Source organism: Erpetoichthys calabaricus, chromosome 12 (assembly GCF_900747795.2).
Source record: "Erpetoichthys calabaricus chromosome 12, fErpCal1.3, whole genome shotgun sequence".
Classification (NCBI taxonomy): Eukaryota; Metazoa; Chordata; class Cladistia; order Polypteriformes; family Polypteridae; genus Erpetoichthys; species Erpetoichthys calabaricus.
The window spans coordinates 90757749-90777298 of NC_041405.2; positions in this window are offsets into that span (position 1 = coordinate 90757749).

Consider the following 19550-nt stretch of genomic DNA (forward strand, 5'->3'; position numbering starts at 1 on the left):
TGACATATGAAATGATGTCCTTGGAGAGTTGATTGCAAGTTTGGAGTTAAACAGTAGAGACTCACAGAGTAATAGAAGCTTTCAAGAATATTAGCATTGTACTGAATGACTTAGTACTTCAGAAAGAAGAGGATTTAAACCACAAAGATGAGCATCTCAGTGTTCAACAACTGGAGTACAGTAGGAATGCCAATGTAATTTGTGAACATTCTATGTTTGAGATGAGCATCAGTGTCCACTCATTGAAACTGGGTGTTATGTTGTCTGACAAGGTTGAAGCCACATTGTTGTTGTCTATATTTAGGCGATTGGGTTTAATATAACCCAGTAATGGCACCGCATTCTGTGGTCACCATTCTGAACGACAAGTAACCAAATACCTGAAGACCTCTAACCAGCAGAAATTGACAGCTAATTCAAACCTGGATACTTCTGAGATTGTTTTAAAATAACAGTGAGAACATTCTTAAATGAATTAATCATGGTGAAGTTAAGGGAAAATATAAAATGAACCATGAAGATCGTCGTCCCCTGATGATACTTAACAATCCTGTTAGACCTGGAGCAACATGTGCAAATAAAATGAATAAATAATAATAATGCATTACATTTATATAGCGCTTTTCTCAGTACTCAAAGCACTATCCACACAGGGAGGAACCAAACCCATAATCTTCCATAGTCTCCTTACTGCAAAGCATCAGCACTACCATTGCGCCACCTGTGAGGACAATGGACATCAAAAGATGTGATGCTGCCAGGGATTTATCTAAAAGGTATTTAATTGTTATTAGTGGCAAAAACACATTCTGACAAAGAGGTCATGCAAGTGCTGAAGATTGCCATGCTTGTGCTGGTCAGCCTTACCTTAACATATTCTCAGAATGTCAACTGCTCAACAAAGCACTCTGATGATTATAAGACCACCTCGGCAAGCTGGAATGGCTGCATAAGTGAAGTATTGTAAAGTCAATCTGGATGAGCCATATCAGTGGTATTTCTGATGAGTGGAGCAGACATTGAGAGCCTGGGATACAGGTCAGGTGATTTATTATCTTCAAGGAAAAGAGAATGATGAAAACCAAACAGATGTTCACATTACTGCTAGTCAAGCAAAACACAAGTAGAGGTATCCAAAGCAAAGTTCAAATCTACAAAAAAATAACAGCCGAAAGACAAATTTAACGTCAAGCGACACAACTTCTGCAGCATTCAAATTTGAAATCAAATTCCACTTGTTAGTGAACTTTTTTATTTGCTGAATTTGAGAAATTAAAACAAAAAAAAAGCTTAAAAGAGTTTAGAAATTTTAACAACATAACAATCCAAAATAGACCTGAAAATCAACCATGAATACTGTATACTTGGAAGAATGGAAAATAATTCTTTTGGAACTATCTTCACAGTCTGCACACTTAAACACTTAAATGATATTGGATTGTGAGATCTCATACACATAAGAAGACCCAAGAATATACACTGTAGCTGAAAAGACTGTGGAAGAAATATGAAAAGAAAGTCTCCTAGGATGGCTACATGATACGTATCAAAGCTATGATTCTTCCACAGTACTGACTAATAATGTGTCCTAACTTTTACACATAAATAGTAAAGGTGGATTAAAATATTATCTGTACTGTTTACATTTGTACTTTACAGATGTTGTGTACAGTTATATGCAGTTGTGCTCTGTATACCAGAGTTATGTTTCACTATAACTGTTTATATATGAAATACCTAAGAGTTAAGAAGATGTTCAAGATACTTTGGAGAATGACCACTTCAGCAAGGAGCTGTGCTTTCTTCACATCTCAATGTCTTGACTCCATGTGAGTGCTGTTGGTCCTTCTAGTAGTGCTGGAGTTCATATTCATAATTTAAATGCAGACAGCCAAATGTTGAAGGAACATTTGACATGGATGTTATCATAACTCTAACCAAACAATATGAAAAAACTTGCAGGTGCTGAATTCCTTCCAACATGGATATACACGTATTGTGGCCAGTAAGTCTGATAACTAAAAAGAGGGCTGATTTAATAATAATTTTAAAAATTGCTGCATGTGTCATGGAATAATTCACATTTTTTTTCTCTAAGCAAATGGATAGCTGTCAGTGCGGGACATACTGTAACCTCCTCTGAACGCAGGTTTTAAATCTTCCTCAATTGTTTGTTCTGGCTTTCTCAAGGGAACAGAAACAACTCTTAAGAGTTGTTAGTAATCAACGATTGTGAGTCCCTTCAAGTATACTTCTTTATTCTGCTGTGCTGTATATTTTCATAACATGATGCTGTGTATATTCAAAATTTAGTTGATGGGTGCTAGCAAAAATAAGCGAATACAGTTTTTTTACAGTGATTGCAAATAAATGTTATTTGTAAGAGAATATTTTTCTTCACTCTTTAACTCCAAAAAGTGGTATTTAATGCAATTAATTGAAATCTAAATCTGAACGTTACACTTGAATTCATACTTTAGTCATTATGAAATGCAATATTTTTGTGTTACTGTAGATTTAAACAGACAAATGATGCATGTGGTCAATGAAATCTTTAGAAAGAAAAGAAGATATTTTCTTTTGTTTCTACAACAATATCTTTTGTTCATTTTGGAGTTCATTTTGAACTACCTAAGCATGAAAGATGCACAATCTTGAGTTCAACTTTATTCATTGTTTTGACGGCATGGGTTGAGTAATATTCCTCATTTTAATATACCGTGCACATAATGATTTGGCTACACACTGTCATGTCATTTGTTGACTGAAGCATGTTATTCGATTATCCAAAGCCAGGTGACAAAACATTGCAAACTGGAGTCTGCTTGCAGTTACCCTGATATCCGATCAGCTCCCTTGCCACTGCTCAATGACAAGTAGTAGAATAAATGGATTTGCCTTTCATAACCTTTATTTTGTCTATATCTCCAGTTCTCAAAGTAGGTGGTTGGAGAAGAGCCACCATGCTGAATAGACAATGACCAATATTGCAAGTTACAAAATTCCAGCATTTAATTTATTCATAACGCCATTCATTGGAACAGACATAAAAGAAAATAAAAGAAACAAAACTTCGGGTTTTGATAATTGTGATCTGAAAAGAAGGTGGTAAGATTATTTTTTACTTATTTTTGTGTTTAGTTTTTGATTTGAGTGTTCAGTGAGTAGTCTGAAGATTTTTTTTCTTTCTTTTGATTTCAAGTCATAAAGGGAATTTTGTTCTGTCAAAGCTAAGAAAAAAAGAGCAGGCCATAAAAAAGAAAACGCCAAGGTTTTGTAATTAAAAAGGCTTTGTTTTTTTTATTTCCAATGTTTATAAATGTTTGTAGCATCTTTACATTTCTGCAAGTTTTGCTGACAAGACTTATCTTCGCTTACACCTGATTTGCAGTGTATGTACAGGACATAGGAATAGAGCCGAGATATGTACACCCTGTGCACAAGATAAGATGTGGATACATTTGCACCATATGCACCATGATGAACGAGTAGTGGTCAAAAAGGTGGAAATGCTTGAGAAAATGAGGGAAATGAATAGTGAAGGCAGCTGAAGCTGTCGTTTCATTAAGGAACTCTTTCCAAGCAAGTATTGACATGAAACCTTTACAGGAAGTTGTCAACAAAAGGAAGTTACTTGAAAAGTGAATATTATTGGAAGAAGGACTGCAAAGGTGTGCAGTTTATTCAATCCATTTGGAGTTTACAGAGTGAGAGGTAATTATTACTGACAGTTATATATTGAGAACTTCACATAGCCATTACACATGTGCCAGTAGTGTGCCTCATAAACCACAGGACCAGAAGAATTATGACCTCAGAAGATAAGTTATCCCTCTTGTATGTTCTCCAAAAGTGCATGAGTGTAAACAAATCTACAGGGCTGGGCATTTGGAGCCAAAAATTAAGTTTTTTGTTATGCTTTTGGTTACCTTCATCCCATTCCAGATGCTGGTCTTTCCTGCCATGAAGAATGTTTTCAAGGATGGTCATGCCCTGTCTACAGATAGCATGAGGAATCAACCCTGTCATTCAGTGAACAAAAAAACATGCCCATGATCATTTCAATCTCCAGATCTAAATCCAAATGGGCATTTATAGCAGAACTTGAAAAGTCACTCTTCCATCTCATTGGATCAGTTGATAGCATTCTCTTCATGCAGAAATTATGAGACTGATACATCCTTCATCACGGAATGTGCAAGTTGTTCTGATAACAGCAGCTGACCCCAAATCCTATTTTGTAATATATTGGCATTTCCACCTTTTAGCCATTGTCCATAAAATCTGTTTCTTGACAAAGGTTAATTACGGAGCAAATGTACAACTTCTGTATATATTGCATGCACAGGGCATTTATAAATTGGAATGAAATAAAAGATCTTCTGTATAATGTATAGATTTTCTTTCCCAAATTCGAGGAGAATGGGACGCATTGGGGGGGGGGGGAGAGGTTAGTTTATTTGGATCAACATGCATGTGTTCATTTTGTATTTATTTCTCATAAATGGTAACAGCTGCTTTCCAATGCTTATACATGCAGTTGCAACATAAAAGGTTCAATTTAGTGTTGTGGGATACATTTTTAATTGCCCAAATAAATACTAAAGTCAAAAAAGAAAGAAAAGGTTTAGGATTGTTTTAATCGAATTCACACAGAGACCTGTTGGGGACATTCATCTAGCATGCCTTGCGAACAGGAATTATGGAATTACATTGATTTGAAAATCTCTTCTTGTCAAAACATTTGCTATACTCTTCTGCCAGAGCAATGAAGACAGCTATGTACTTAAGAATTCATTTACAGCTGCTCAGTTCAATTCTGCACTCTATATCTCCATTATTTTCCAATTGGGGGGTTGCTCATTCACTCTTGCAGCTCAGAAAGGCACACTACAAAATAAAGTTGGGCCTGGTTACTTTCATAACCTAAAATATGAAAACCGAATTATATTGGTTTCCTTAATTAACTTTGAAAATGATGTAGATGTATAGACAATAAGCAGAATACAAAAAACATGCAGTGTTGAAGACATAATTATTTTTGAATTAAGAACATACATTCAAGGTTTAGTTACATCTGAAATTGGTAAAGCAATTTGAAAGAGTATTTGACACTTCTGCAAGTACATGTATAAATTTAATTTGGGAAACATCTCAAAACCATGCCTAGAAATGAAAAATAAAGAAAAAACAATAATAAATTCCAAGTAAATAGTATAGAATTTAGGGAAGTATGGAAGTAAATTCCATAGTAAATTTAAAAACAAACTTAAAGTTTAAAAAAGTCCAAATGTAAGTGATATAGAAAATCTCACAATGACAAAGCACAGGCAGTACGAGGGCTAGCCATGCTGACAATGCAATGCAGAAACAGTTTTGGACAGCAGCTGGGACTTCTGTGGTTGATTTGTCATTATTGCATTGGTTAAGACATTGTACCTTAATTGTTATGAATTCAAAAATATGAACCTGTAATTGTATAAGAGGATATATTAAAGGATATATGGTTATTTAATACTAATAGTTTGTTGAAAAAATGGTAAATTGTAGAATTTCTACAGAAGTGACCCCTCATCGACAACAGAACTGTAGACACATTCACATGTAATCGATTAGTTTATTAATTATGATCATTTATTTATAGCTGAATATTTTAAAAGCTAAGAGGCAGAGTAGAGATTACTGTGTAAGTGTAGAGTGAGATTCATACACGAGGTTTGGAAAGCCAGCCCCCGGACACAGACAGACACCAGAATGTCCAAAAGCACACTCCTTTATTACTTTAAGCACCACAATACCTTATCACCAACAGTCTTGTTTGTTTGTTTGTTTGTTTGTTTTCTTTCTTTCTTTCTTTCTTTCTTTCTTTCTTTCTTTCTTTCTTTCTTTCTTTCTTTCTTTCTTTCTTTCTTTCTTTCTTTCTTTCTTTCTTTCTTTCTTTCTCTTTGATCTCCACTCCCCTCCTCACAAGCTCCATCTCCTTCCTCCCAACTCCGGCTCGTCTACTGGAGGGAGGCGGCCCCTTTTATAATGACCCGGATGAGCTCCAGGTGCTCCATCTGACGATTTCCTGGTGTTGTGAAAGTGTCAGGAGAGCACCCGGAAGCACTCAGGGTGCCCCTGGGATTTCTTCCGGCAGCACTTCCTGGTGTGGCGGAAGTGCTGCCATCCAGGGTTCCATAACTGTCTGGGCGACCTCTGGCAGTAGCCACGTCTTCCCATAGGGATGAGCTCCCCAGCTCCATTCCAGAGGCCCCCAAGCAGACCCGGGCGGCTACCCTCTTGTGGCCCAGGGGAGGTATCGTCCCTCTTGTGGGCTGTCCAGGTGTCCCAGCTGGGTAGGGTCCCCAGCTGTCTGGCACAGAGGGTAAATCAAAACATAAAGATAATTTGAAAATTACGTGGTAACCGAAACAAATGGAAATTGGCACAGTACAACATGTTCTTGATAGCTTATGGGTAATTCAAGCACATACGGCACAGCACTCTAATTTAATGAGCATCAATGCTCTGTTGCAGGATTGCATTACTGTTGAAAAATGTGCCATATTGAGATTTATTTCACAGCTGGAGTTAAACCTCATCCAAATCATTGTTCCAAGTCAGGAACAAAAAGAAAACAAAATGCAAAATCCAAAATATATGCAACTAGCCGACGCCCGCCATAGCATACGGCGATGTAAGAATAGGAATGGAAAACGGTGAGAAAGGAATTCAGAAATCAAGAAGAAATTGAAAGACGCAGTGTGCATGTAGTATTTCCGGCCAAGCAGGATTACATGTGAAAGTGATAAATAAATCAGGCTTTCCGAATTTACATACTATGGCCATGGCATCCTGATAGTTTTGTTGCATGTATCTTGGGATTCCTGGAAATGTGGACAGTAATATGATCATTTTGCCTACACGTACGTTGTTATTTTCAGCGTTTACTTGCAGTGCATCTGATAGTTCAACACGCAGATCTTGTTGATGTAATCTGAGATAGTTGAGACGCGCGTCCTGTTTTAACATACGCATCTACGACGTACTGTTGGAATAGTTTGCCGCTGGAGTGCAAAATACTAAATGTATTCCTCATTGCTACTCTGCATGCGTACAATTGGCATTGAGTCAGCCTTATTCGCTTGCCGGTTCTTTTATCGGGAACATGTTGTAAATCTTTGTGCCAGCCAATGTCTCTGTAAGGGAATAAAAGTGGGTAAACCATAGGATCGCATTTCATATTGAGCGTGGAAATCTGTTTACAGGAGTTGCCTAAGGGATAGATGCAAATGTCCCTTTCGGCAGGTGTTTCGCCATCTTCTCCGATGAAAATCGCTGCAACATCGGTGTGACATGTCAGGGCATTGTATCGTCGTAAATCCTGCTTAAGGGTTTCCTTGAAAACCATTCGTACAGATGCTGTTGAATTGGACTGAGCGATTTCATGCATGTGTTTGTATGATTTAGCAAAGGGGCTGATGGTTCTGAGCATGGAATCTAGCTGGAGAAGTACATTTTCACTGCATGCAGAATTTGCTTTATTTTGTAAGCATACTTTAGTAGCATACAACTGTCCATATCCTGGAGAGGTAGAAGTGTTAGCGTGTAGTGGAGAGATTTGGTGATAAATTTGCCCATGTTTTTTAAAACTGTATGGTCCGTGGCCAGGAGGTTGAGTTATCTGTGCAGCCATGGAAGCAAACGCTAGAGAAGAGTTGTATTCTCGAATGTATTCACGATAAATTTTAGCTTCTGATGTTTGCTGTGTAAGAAGCTGTTGTAAAGACACAGGTGGCTCCCGCAAAAGAGGTAAAGCTACTTTACCGTTGTGGCAACACCTCGAGTACTTGTTTGATGTATTACTCTCAGGAGGCCAGTATAGTGCATGACATGGAAGAGGACGAATAGGAATCGAGAAATGCCGGTCGGCTGCGTGTGGGCGGGACCGGTTTTGAAGTGAAAGCAGGACGAACCAGAAGAGAAATATATATTAGATACCAATTTCAGAATATTAAACTAATATTAAACAAGGAAGAACTATTATGATTTTGGGATATTTGTATATACAGAATTTCTTTGAATATGAAAAAATGTTAGCATTGTACTTATGATGTTGAACAGCTTTATAGTTATCATTGTGTAGAAGCAGGAATTGTGCCTCAGCCATGGGCAAGTTGCATATCGCTGTCACTGGTAACACACGTGCATGTGATCTTCAGTTCTTTGTCCTTGTTCTTTGGGTGTGCACTTCCCCCTGATCATGGAAACATTTTTATGTTTCAACAATTTTCATGAACATGAATGTTACAATATCCACTGCAGAATTTTGGAAATGTAGACAGAATAATTATTGTATAGAATAAAAGTAAAAAAAATATAAACTTTCAAACTCACATGACAAAATACTTAGAGTATTCCCCTTTTTGCCATGATCCATAGCTCCTAAAAGAATTTGATTTCTGTTATCTAATGAGGGAACCTTGGATTATCATTCCTTGATGCAGTCATTGTAATTGTAAATGCTATGGACCTTCTTACCCACCCACAAGTGTTAGACATTTCTTTTTCTTAAACTAGTGTCTTATTTATGTGAAAATAAGTTATAGATATTATTTAATTTTATAAAATTAAGAAGTGTGAAGTTTGAAGTTTATATTTGTAATTTAAGTAAATAAAACATATCTGTTGGCTGTAATTACCTTATTTGTGGCTGAGATGATTCAACTAAAGCTGCTGCTAAAATAATAAAACAAAACTGCTGTGCGTTAACCCCGGAGTTGCTGTGGCAAACTGATTTGCTAAGCTTGTTTCATGCTTATCGTTAAGCAATTCCAATGATTTCATCCATTTTCTGAGCTGCTTAACCACTTCCTTAACGGATATCTGGCCTTTGATTTGGGCAATAGGTGAATAGCAGGAACCCATCATCTATAAGGACGCTAGTCCATAGCTTCTTTTTAACTGTCAAAAATAAATGGACGCTGGAGTGGTGGTTAGCGCTGCTGCTTCAGTTCCAATATTCTGGGCACAAATCACAGAGCTGTTTGTATAGTTTATGCATTCTCTTTGTGCTGTTTTTTTTCTGCTTTTCTTCCCACATACCGAAGGCTGGCTTACCTGGTGGCCCTGTTGTGTGATTGCGCCCAGTGATGGACTGGCACCTCATTCAGTGGTGGGTACCTACCTTGTAGCCAGTGCTGCTTGGATGGGCTCTTGCCCCACCAACCCTGAACTAGATTAAGCAGGCTTGAACATGGATGAATGGACTGAAATAAAGATTCTGTTTCATTGTTTATACATTATCCAGGATATTTGTAGAAAGAAACAATGTTGTCAAAAACTATTGCACTGAAATGGTCTCAAATGCTTGGCATGCTGATGTATTTTCCTCTGTGTAGATTAAATGCTTCAAGGGTGCTGTCTGCCTTGTCTTTTTTCTCATTTTGCTTTGAATCGCTCTTTGCCACTTACTTAACATCATGTATTGATCCTGGTAAGTCTCTTATTTCTGTTTTCAGGAATGGCAAGCATTAAGCTGATTTCTGTAGCAGATTCTTTGTATTCAGGATTCCTGCTTAAGTCTCTTAATAAACAACGCTTGTTAGGACTTTTCTGTGACGTGACCTTTATTATACAGGACCGCATGTTCAAAGCTCACAAAAATATTCTGTCCGTAGCAAGCTCTTTCTTCCATCAGCTTTTCAAAGAGACTGGCCCAGTAATTGAGCTCAACTTCATAAAGCCTGAAGTTTTTGAAGCAATTCTTGATTATATTTACCTTTGCAAAATCATTCGTGTTCGGTCTGATTTGCTGGGGGACCTTATCAAATGTGGACAGATGCTGAAAATCAAATTCATTGCCAACCTGGGTTTGATCCTCTCCCAGGTGAAGGGCATACCTGGCATATCAAAAGACTTTTCACCACAGGATGAGGCAGCTACTTCTGAAATGAGACAGCCAGTAAAGTACTTTATTACCCATGAATCGAGCAAAAATGTGATTCCTGTGATTATCGAAGAATACTCAATGACTATTCATGGCCTCCTTTGGTCTGAGGACTTTGATTATGATGATTATGACTCTTTCAGCTTTTATCCTAAAGTCTACTCAAAATCTGAGAAACAGCTGACATCAGCAAAAGACCACATTAAAGGAACTTGTCAGGAAGCAATCAGTGCAAAAGGAATCACTGAAGGTCCACCTGCATGGGCCTTAACAGAAATCGACCTGACGGCTTCTGCTTTGGTCTCCGATATAGTGGACCTTTCTGCACTAGCCTCAGCAGGCCTTGCCACACTGACTTCCACGGCGGGAGATTCATCTGCATTGTCTTTGAAGGAATGCATATCTCCTGTACCAACTCTGAAAGCAGCTGAAGAGTCCCATGACCTTCTGTCAGAAGCAAAGACACATCCTGATGTGCACTCTGCATTTGGAGTATCCCCTGATATGCTCTCCGCATTTGCAATGTCCCCTGATGAGCTCTCAGCATTTGGAATTTCCCCTGACGAGCTCTCAGCATTTGGAATTTCTCCTGACAAGCTCTCAGCATTTGGAAAGTCCTCTGATGCGCTCTCTGCATTTGGTGTATCCCCTGATGTACTGTCAGAACTAGCATTGGAAAGAGTCGGAAAGCTTCCAGTGGTAGACTTAGAGGACTCTGAACACCTCAGAACACCTAGTCCTATGGTCGAATCTCTCAAAGAACTAGAAAGGGAGTTTATTAAACCTGAGGAGGAGATCAGTATACCCTCGACCCTTATTACTGATGTAAAAGAAGTAAGCACTTGGCCACTTTCAGGAGTCATGACTTCGGGTTTTCCTGGTAAGTCTAAAAAGGTAATAGAGGTAAATATCACAGAGCTAAAGAGGTCCTTCATATTCATGTGTCCGCACAGTGACGTTAGAAACATAATCAAGCTGCATTTTGCTGTCCTTGGTCATTTTACAGACCACACCTTCTAACTTGGCACTGCCTTGGCATTGCCAGCATATGCTGGTTAGCTGGGGAATGTTGCTGTAAGACTTAATTGTGTAAATTAATGAATGGCATAGAAAGGGTGAGGCAAAGTGAGTAATTTTGGCAGCAGACTTGGAAAATTTGCAGTTTCAACATGGACCTTGTCCTTTCTTGTGCTTTACGAATCTTGATTTAGAGATCAGTAGCCTGGAAGGGTCCAGGAAATTCTAAAATGTGTGCAGAATCAAAAAAGCCCAGTATGGCCTGAAATAAAAACTAGCTTTACTGAGCGGACACACTGAACTGGCAGTACTGGGACTAAATAGAGCTCATTCTTTCTTGATTATAATGAAATCTAGTGATGCTTTGCTGGGGCTATCCATTGATGTTGGTAGATTGGTTGTTTTTCTTTGACAGGTTGGTGTATCAATGAGCATGACCTTGAGCTATGGGCAAGTCAAACAGGTGATGTAGACTTATGACTGGCTGCTTTGGGCAATCCTGTTGGCTTGGACCATCTGGAACCAAAGGCAGTTAAAGAAACACACATTCCAGCTCCATCAGTGACACATAGTATTCTCACCAGGCCCAATGTGCAAGGCATTCTGCCATCTTATAGTAACAACTGTTAGCCTGATAATTGTTGCCAGCTGAAGGTACAGTGGTGACCAGTCTTTGGCAGCATTTGTTGCTGTGGTTGCTGGATTAACTTGCTTTTTTCTCCACAATTCTTGCTAGAGACATCATAAGCGAGCCATTATGTGACCCATACATTGAAGAGTTTCTTTTAAGACATAATCTGGTGCTAATTCATATATGAATTAAAAATGATCCAAAGACATCTTCTTAGGTCTCCTCTAAGGAAAAGCACCAAATGACTTCCACACACCCATTATATCCAACCCATCATCCCACCTAGGTCTTCATGGTGACATTATTTTTATATCCAAAGCCAATCATCAGTAGAATGTCATTTCTTTGCATTTTGCCATTCTTCTTTGCATTCTAACTACAGTGTATGAGTTATTCAAGGAATCCATGGCAATTCCATTGGCAAGCAGAGTAGACCCAGGAGTTCTGATACATCATTATCATTCTCCACTGGACAATGGAGTAATATCTGGGGAGCTATTAGGCTGCTATCTCATTCATTAAAAAACAACATACTTATTTATATATGGCTTGTTTACTTTAATTTTTATTTTATTTAGGGGTAATGGATGAGGAATATATGGATCTGTTCAACAGACAACCCACCCCTTTTGCTCAGATTGCTATTGGAAGTGCTCAGAGTTATTTATTAGATCTACATCAACGCACAAAAGGTAGGAGATATTTAAAAAAAAAATTAACATTTTGTTTGTTCATCATGAAAGTTATTTTAAAATTATAAAATACCAAATTTTTTGCCTTTGCAGAAGCTACAGATTATGATGTGCAAAACATTGAGTGGGCTTCAAGTAAGAACTTTACAGTAGACCTCGGAATGAACCAAATTGAGCAATATATTTCTGTAAGTAAACAATTAAATGATGAGCAATACATAAATTACCAAAACTGTACTGATAATTGAAATACTGGTACTCTTACATGATGGCACAATCCATTTTGGTGGACGCCTTGACTTAAGTGACTCACTTGCGATTCCCTCCATCCCCTGGCACAGCCTTGTTTTCCTTTTAGGTACCATTGCAGTTTCTGGACGTCACACGTCACAATTTCACTAGTGCGATGTTTTAACAAGCCAATGCCATATGTGCTGTACCTAATAATCCAAGATTTGGATTTGTGAAAGAAAAAAACTTTGCATCATTTCATATTGTTAGTCTTTCACTTTACTGGTTACAATATTCTTCATGCCCTTTGATTACGATGAACGTCTCATGTTTCATGGCTCTAGTTACTTGAGCCCTCCTTGGTTTACAGCTTACTTCTTTGTTCTCCGACCATATGTCCTGAGATTTGTTATTTAATTATCGCCTTGCTGGTTACAACCCCTGTGTGAATTCTGACTTCTACATGCCATGCCGTGATTACGATTTCCCTCAAAACTGCTATTGCCTTGGTAAGCAGTACACATAACTGCTGTAGTATTTTAACAGGCTCTTCATCTTCACTGAGTTGCTTGTTCATGTTTTTAATTTAAATGCCTTTTTCTGGTGACTTTGTTTTAGACCATATCAAGATACCATTTGCACAGGTTCTCATCTTTTTAGTTTAAATTTATTTCGCAATTCTCACTGCCATTATTGTTGTTGCCTTTAGTCTCAGTATCATTTGGTAAAGTTCTAATTAGTTTATTTCTGATGCTTTTTATTATTTGATATAGTTTGTCAATCACAGAGGGGAAATAGTCTTTTCACATGACCATTACACAGCTCCCCAGAGCACTTCCCAGTTTAAGGTCCTTGCTCAAGGGCCCAAAAGAACTTCTAGCAGTCAAATGTTTTGAACCAGCAACCTTTCACATAGCAGCGCAGATCCTTAGCCACAGTGCCACCATTCCATCAAAGTGAGAGCCTGGGACGCAAACGCAGGGCTCTTTAATGACAGGCAGCAGCCCTACCGCTGCGCCACCCAATGTTTATGAATGTTTTTTTATTTTTGTGACATCACAATGACTCCATTTTGGTCAAAAGGACAACAGGGACATAGCATGTGGCATCACTGCACTACTGCTATAAAACCTGGAGGGGTGCACAAACTCACATTTCAATTGTTTCAAAAACCAAAGGAAAGACCAATGTTTTTGTTTTGTTTTTTTTGATTCATAAAAGAAAAAAAAACTTTTTATCATTTCATATTGTTAGTTTTTGAATTTACTGATTTTAACTTTTTTCTACCCTCTGATTATGTCTCATGTTTCTTGGCTCTGGTTAGGTGGGCCTTTTTTTGACTCACAACTTTCTACGATTCTGGCTACAATTCTTACTAAATTTTGATCTGCTTTTCAATTCCCTTTCTGATCTTCCCTAAAAGAGTTGACACTTCACTGTCACAATGAAATCAGAATGTCCATTTGGAGAATGCCAACTTTCAAACAATAATTACTACGCTTGTTAACTGAACATAGCCAAACTATTTCAATGGTGTTTAGCTTGTTTGCACTTTGACAACATTGTTGCATACCCCTTCTTTTTGTTACCCACTTTTAAAAATTGTATGTTCCTCCTCCTATTCAAAATAATATCAATTCATCTTTTAATTATGTCACCAACACCTTTCTCCTAAATGACTAAGGAGAACTTGGTGTCATTTATAGACATTTGTGAATAGAGGTGGGCATAGATCTCATTTGTTCAGTGCAGAGAAATCAGCAACATGACAAGTACGCCATAAAGTTCACAAAAAAATATACAATGTTACATGTTAAGGTTCTATACCATTCTACATAGTCTACTGTATTTCCAAAATCAACTGTCATCAGAGTGCACTGTAACAATATTGTCAAGCACCGTTGTTATAACAGGCAGGGGAGGGACTGAAAATAAGTCTCCTTCTATCAGAGATAAAAACATGAACGCATGTGAATGGATTGTCTATAGCTATTTCATCACCAATGGACTGTAAAAACATTTCAGAAAAGTGAATTGCCATAGCTATTATTCTTGTGCAACGTATCAAACTCTTCTGTTTTCGCAGACTTGGGAAATGCATGCAAGCTGGCTTCACTCAATTGACTATCTTCAGGAGGAGTCTTTGGAGTTCAGCAGACGTTACCACTACAGAGTAAAGTGGAGCGTTCCAACGAGACGGAAGCCGGTGCCACGATCAACAGCCTGTGTCTATTTCGTTATTGAAGTATTCACGAATAAACCTGAGGTAAACACGGAACATATACTTCCAATAAAGTCAGTCACCTTTAAAAAGAAAAACTGTTTTCTGCATATTATGGCAAAATGTGGTCTCTCAAAATTAATTTTAAGAAATGCCACCTATTCTTTGGGAAAAGCTCTGTTAAGGCTATGTCGTATTATGCAACTTTTCCAGTGATTTTCAGACAGAGCCTTTATTTACATAATCTTAGGGAGTCGTAGGCAGAGAGTGGCAAACTCCCATGGAGCCAGCCTTGTAATTTGACATGCCTAGTGGCTCACTCCATCTAGTCCACAACTCGCTCCGACAAAATCAACCAGGTTTGATGTTGACTTTAGCCTTCGAGACGGGCCCTGTGTTCATGACAACTCACAAGCAATCCTCATCTGGAAGTACAAACCATATAATAAACGGGATGAGGAATAAGGAACACAAAAGTTTGGTCCTCAAATACAGAAGTAAAGCTAATCAGTGTATTGTCTCGTGTTTTATGTACCCTGACAAAAAGAAACAAAGGGCAGAGATTGCAGTTGAACTCAACATCACAGTAAATAAACCCTTCGTATAGTCCCTACTCCTTCAGGCAGCATTCTATTGGCTGTCACAAAAAGGGACAAGCACAACTATGGCGGAAGTTCTCACACGTGGCCAGTTTCGAAGCTGTTTAAACTGGTATGGTCCAGTAACGAGAGCAATAGCTGCAGTCAGCAAGTCTGACCGGCTCTATGACTTAAAAAGTTACATAACGTGGTATTGACTTAACTGTTCATTGGAGTACTAGGGCTATTGAGGTTATACTGTATGTTATATGCACTAAGTGTTGTATGATTTTTTATCATTTGATTAATTAAACAAACAAGTTAGTCTTTTGATGCGTTATTTTAAGAGTTTATTGTTTTTATAATATTTTTTTCTTTGGATTCTGTAAAGTTTTAATTTCCCCGTCGGACAAATAAAGTCTATCTACAGTGGTGTGACAAACTATTTGCCCCCTTCCTGATTTCTTATTCTTTTGCATGTTTGTCACACAAAATGTTTCTGATCATCAAACACATTTAACCATTAGTCAAATATAACACAAGTAAACACAAAATGCAGTTTGTAAATGGTGGTTTTTATTATTTAGGGAGAAAAAAAAATCCAAACCTACATGGCCCTGTGTGAAAAAGTAATTGCCCCCTGAACCTAATAACTGGTTGGGCCACCCTTAGCAGCAATAACTGCAATCAAGCGTTTGCGATAACTTGCAATGAGTCTTTCACTGCGCTCTGGAGGAATTTTGGCCCACTCATCTTTGCAAAATTGTTGTAATTCAGCTTTATTTGAGGGTTTTCTAGCATGAACCGCCTTTTTAAGGTCATGCCATAGCATCTCAATTGGATTCAGGTCAGGACTTTGACTAGGCCACTCCAAAGTCTTCATTTTGTTTTTCTTCAGCCATTCAGAGGTGGATTTGCTGGTGTGTTTTGGGTCATTGTCCTGTTGCAGCACCCAAGATCGCTTCAGCTTGAGTTGACGAACAGATGGCCGGACATTCTCCTTCAGGACTTTTTGGTAGACAGTAGAATTCATGGTTCCATCTATCACAGCAAGCCTTCCAGGTCCTGAAGCAGCAAAACAACCCCAGACCATCACACTACCACCACCATATTTTACTGTTGGTATGATGTTCTTTTTCTGAAATGCTGTGTTCCTTTTACACCAGATGTAACGGGACATTTGCCTTCCAAAAAGTTCAACTTTTGTCTCATCAGTCCACAAGGTATTTTCCCAAAAGTCTTGGCAATCATTGAGATGTTTCTTAGCAAAATTGAGACGAGCCCTAATGTTCTTTTTGCTTAACAGTGGTTTGCGTCTTGGAAATCTGCCATGCAGGCCGTTTTTGCCCAGTCTCTTTCTTATGGTGGAGTCGTGAACACTGACCTTAATTGAGGCAAGTGAGGCCTGCAGTTCTTTAGACGTTGTCCTGGGGTCTTTTGTGACCTCTCGGATGAGTCGTCTCTGCGCTCTTGGGGTAATTTTGGTCGGCCGGCCACTCCTGGGAAGGTTCACCACTGTTCCATGTTTTTGCCATTTGTGGATAATGGCTCTCACTGTGGTTCGCTGGAGTCCCAAAGCTTTAGAAATGGCTTTATAACCTTTACCAGACTGATAGATCTCAATTACTTCTGTTCTCATTTGTTCCTGAATTTCTTTGGATCTTGGCATGATGTCTAGCTTTTGAGGTGCCTTTGGTCTACTTCTCTGTGTCAGGCAGCTCCTATTTAAGTGATTTCTTAATTGAAACAGGTGTGGCAGTAATCAGGCCTGGGGGTGGCTACGGAAATTGAACTCAGGTGTGATACACCACAGTTAGGTTATTTTTTAACATGGGGGCAATTACTTTTTCACACAGGGCCATGTAGGTTTGGATTTTTTTTCTCCCTAAATAATAAAAACCATCATTTAAAAACTGCATTTTGTGTTTACTTGTGTTATATTTGACTAATGGTTAAATGTGTTTGATGATCAGAAACATTTTGTGTGACAAACATGCAAAAGAATAAGAAATCAGGAAGGGGGCAAATAGTTTGTCACACCACTGTATCTATCTATTGACTCATTCTGCAGTTAATAATTGTCACAAATACAAAGCCTGGTGAAATAGTTCATAACCAAGTAATTTGATGAAAATGATTAGCATGAGTTTCACTTTATTGTAAATGTGAGACAGATATTTTCTTCCCTCAGTTGTTCATTATTGATTCATTAATTTTCGGGGCCACAGAGGGCACCGTTTATCTGGGCAGAATAATCAGAGAAGTTTAAAAGGGAATTTTCATTGCGGTGATGATCCCAATTCCATATTTTGTCTTCTATTTCCAGAACTGGCCCGTACAAGTGTACTATTTTGTGGAGTCAAACCGACTTCTACACAGGTAAGGAATAGAGAGCAAGTGCATTGTTTTTCTAAATACAGTACAATATGAGTTCATTAGAAATAACTAGGCAGAAACTATATTAGAGCTGTGTGTTACTGATGTGCATTGACATCATTGACTTGTTGTGACTCTGTTGAGTTACTTTAACAGAAACCTATCATTTTATATTTTACAGGCCAGGCCAATCAAGATTTAGAGAAAAGTGGCTCAAAGATGTAATTGAAAGCAAGATTCTTCTAACAGAGAAAATTACTTTCTAAAGAATTTTTTATGCATTGTCAAATGCTAAAAAATTGTGTATATACTTATGCTTAATAAAAGCATGCTTACATGAAAGAAAGGAGTTGGATGGTTTTATACATTTTATCTGAACAATTATCTTTTAATTAAAAATTAAATTCTGCATAGCTTGATTATTTAGCGTAACATAATTATACCACATTAACTCTTGTTAATGAGTTGCTCAGACTGATTACGATGCCATGTCATGGAGCACAACAGAACATGATTTTTTCTTTTCACAATGCTATGTGATTGGCATAGTAGCTGAATTGCAGCTTTTGGACATACAGTACACAATGTGACTGGTGTAATTTCTTGGTGAATTTTCTAAACTTTCCACCAAGTGTCCAACTATATGGCACCAAAATCACATGTGCTGTAACAGTTATTGTCCCTAGGTGCAGTAACATGAGGCAGGGGCTATCATGTTTGCATATTACACTTTCATTATGTCACACGCAAGATGCATTTTGTAATGTGTGTAACTTTAAAACTTGCAACATTGTACCTTATATATGATGCATGCCACACTCTTCCTCCTAATGATCTGTTGAATAATTTGGTGAAAATTATACATTGAATGTAGTCACTTGAGCTTTCAAAAAAAGAGTACAATTAAACACATAATGATTTGCCACAAAATTGCTTTTTCATGCAGCACTGCTATCTTTCTACAGACAACAGGTAATTTTTTTATACACTTGCTTGAGGAATAAGCATATGCATAAAGATGAACATTTTAACCATCTAGGTGGAGTCATATAGAGACAAAATCTCATAATAAATGTGCACTGAAGGTTTATTTCAGGGACCCCAGGACTGCACCCAGCTTTGACACACAGGTTTCACACACAAAGACATGTAATAAAGTGGTTCAAATGTATTGACAATAAAGAATATATTAAAGAAATAAGGCAAAAAACAATTATTAAACACACAACACATGCACAGAATCCCATGCAATTTTCCCAGACAGCGATAGTTATTTATTTAGCACTGAACAAAAAGAAACCTGACAGACGCAGATGATGATGGTGAGTGGAACAGCCTTCTGAGTGAAATGCAGTTTTATCCTACCAGGTTCCAGCTGTTGCATGAAAATTTGAAGTAACTGGTAGTACTCCACAAAGACGTATCCAACCAATATGAAATCACACAAACAAGAAGGCACAGGATATGATCATAAATCCATAAAAGTTGTATTCCGAGGTGGTTGTTGTAATCTGATCTGAGGGTGAAATGTTTAAACAAATGAGCATAAATGATCATAATCTCCTTTTGGCTTCTTATGGCTCCTTTTTAAAAGCAGCACCTCATTACCGTCTTCCATCCAGCAACCCTTGTAGCAGCACAGCACAAAAAGAAACGGGCATCTTCCATGCATGGCCCACGATCTGGCACAGGTGGCAGTGCAGCATTTCTTAAGGAATGTTTTTGCCTCTCATTTACTATTACCTTGGCAATCTTAAAAGCTCTAAACCAGGGTTCTCAAGTTGTTATTTTCCCCAGGTGTATCATCAATTAGGGATGCTTTTTTGCACCTGTCATTGGCCACAAGCTGATCAGCTTCAAGCTGTAATGCTCA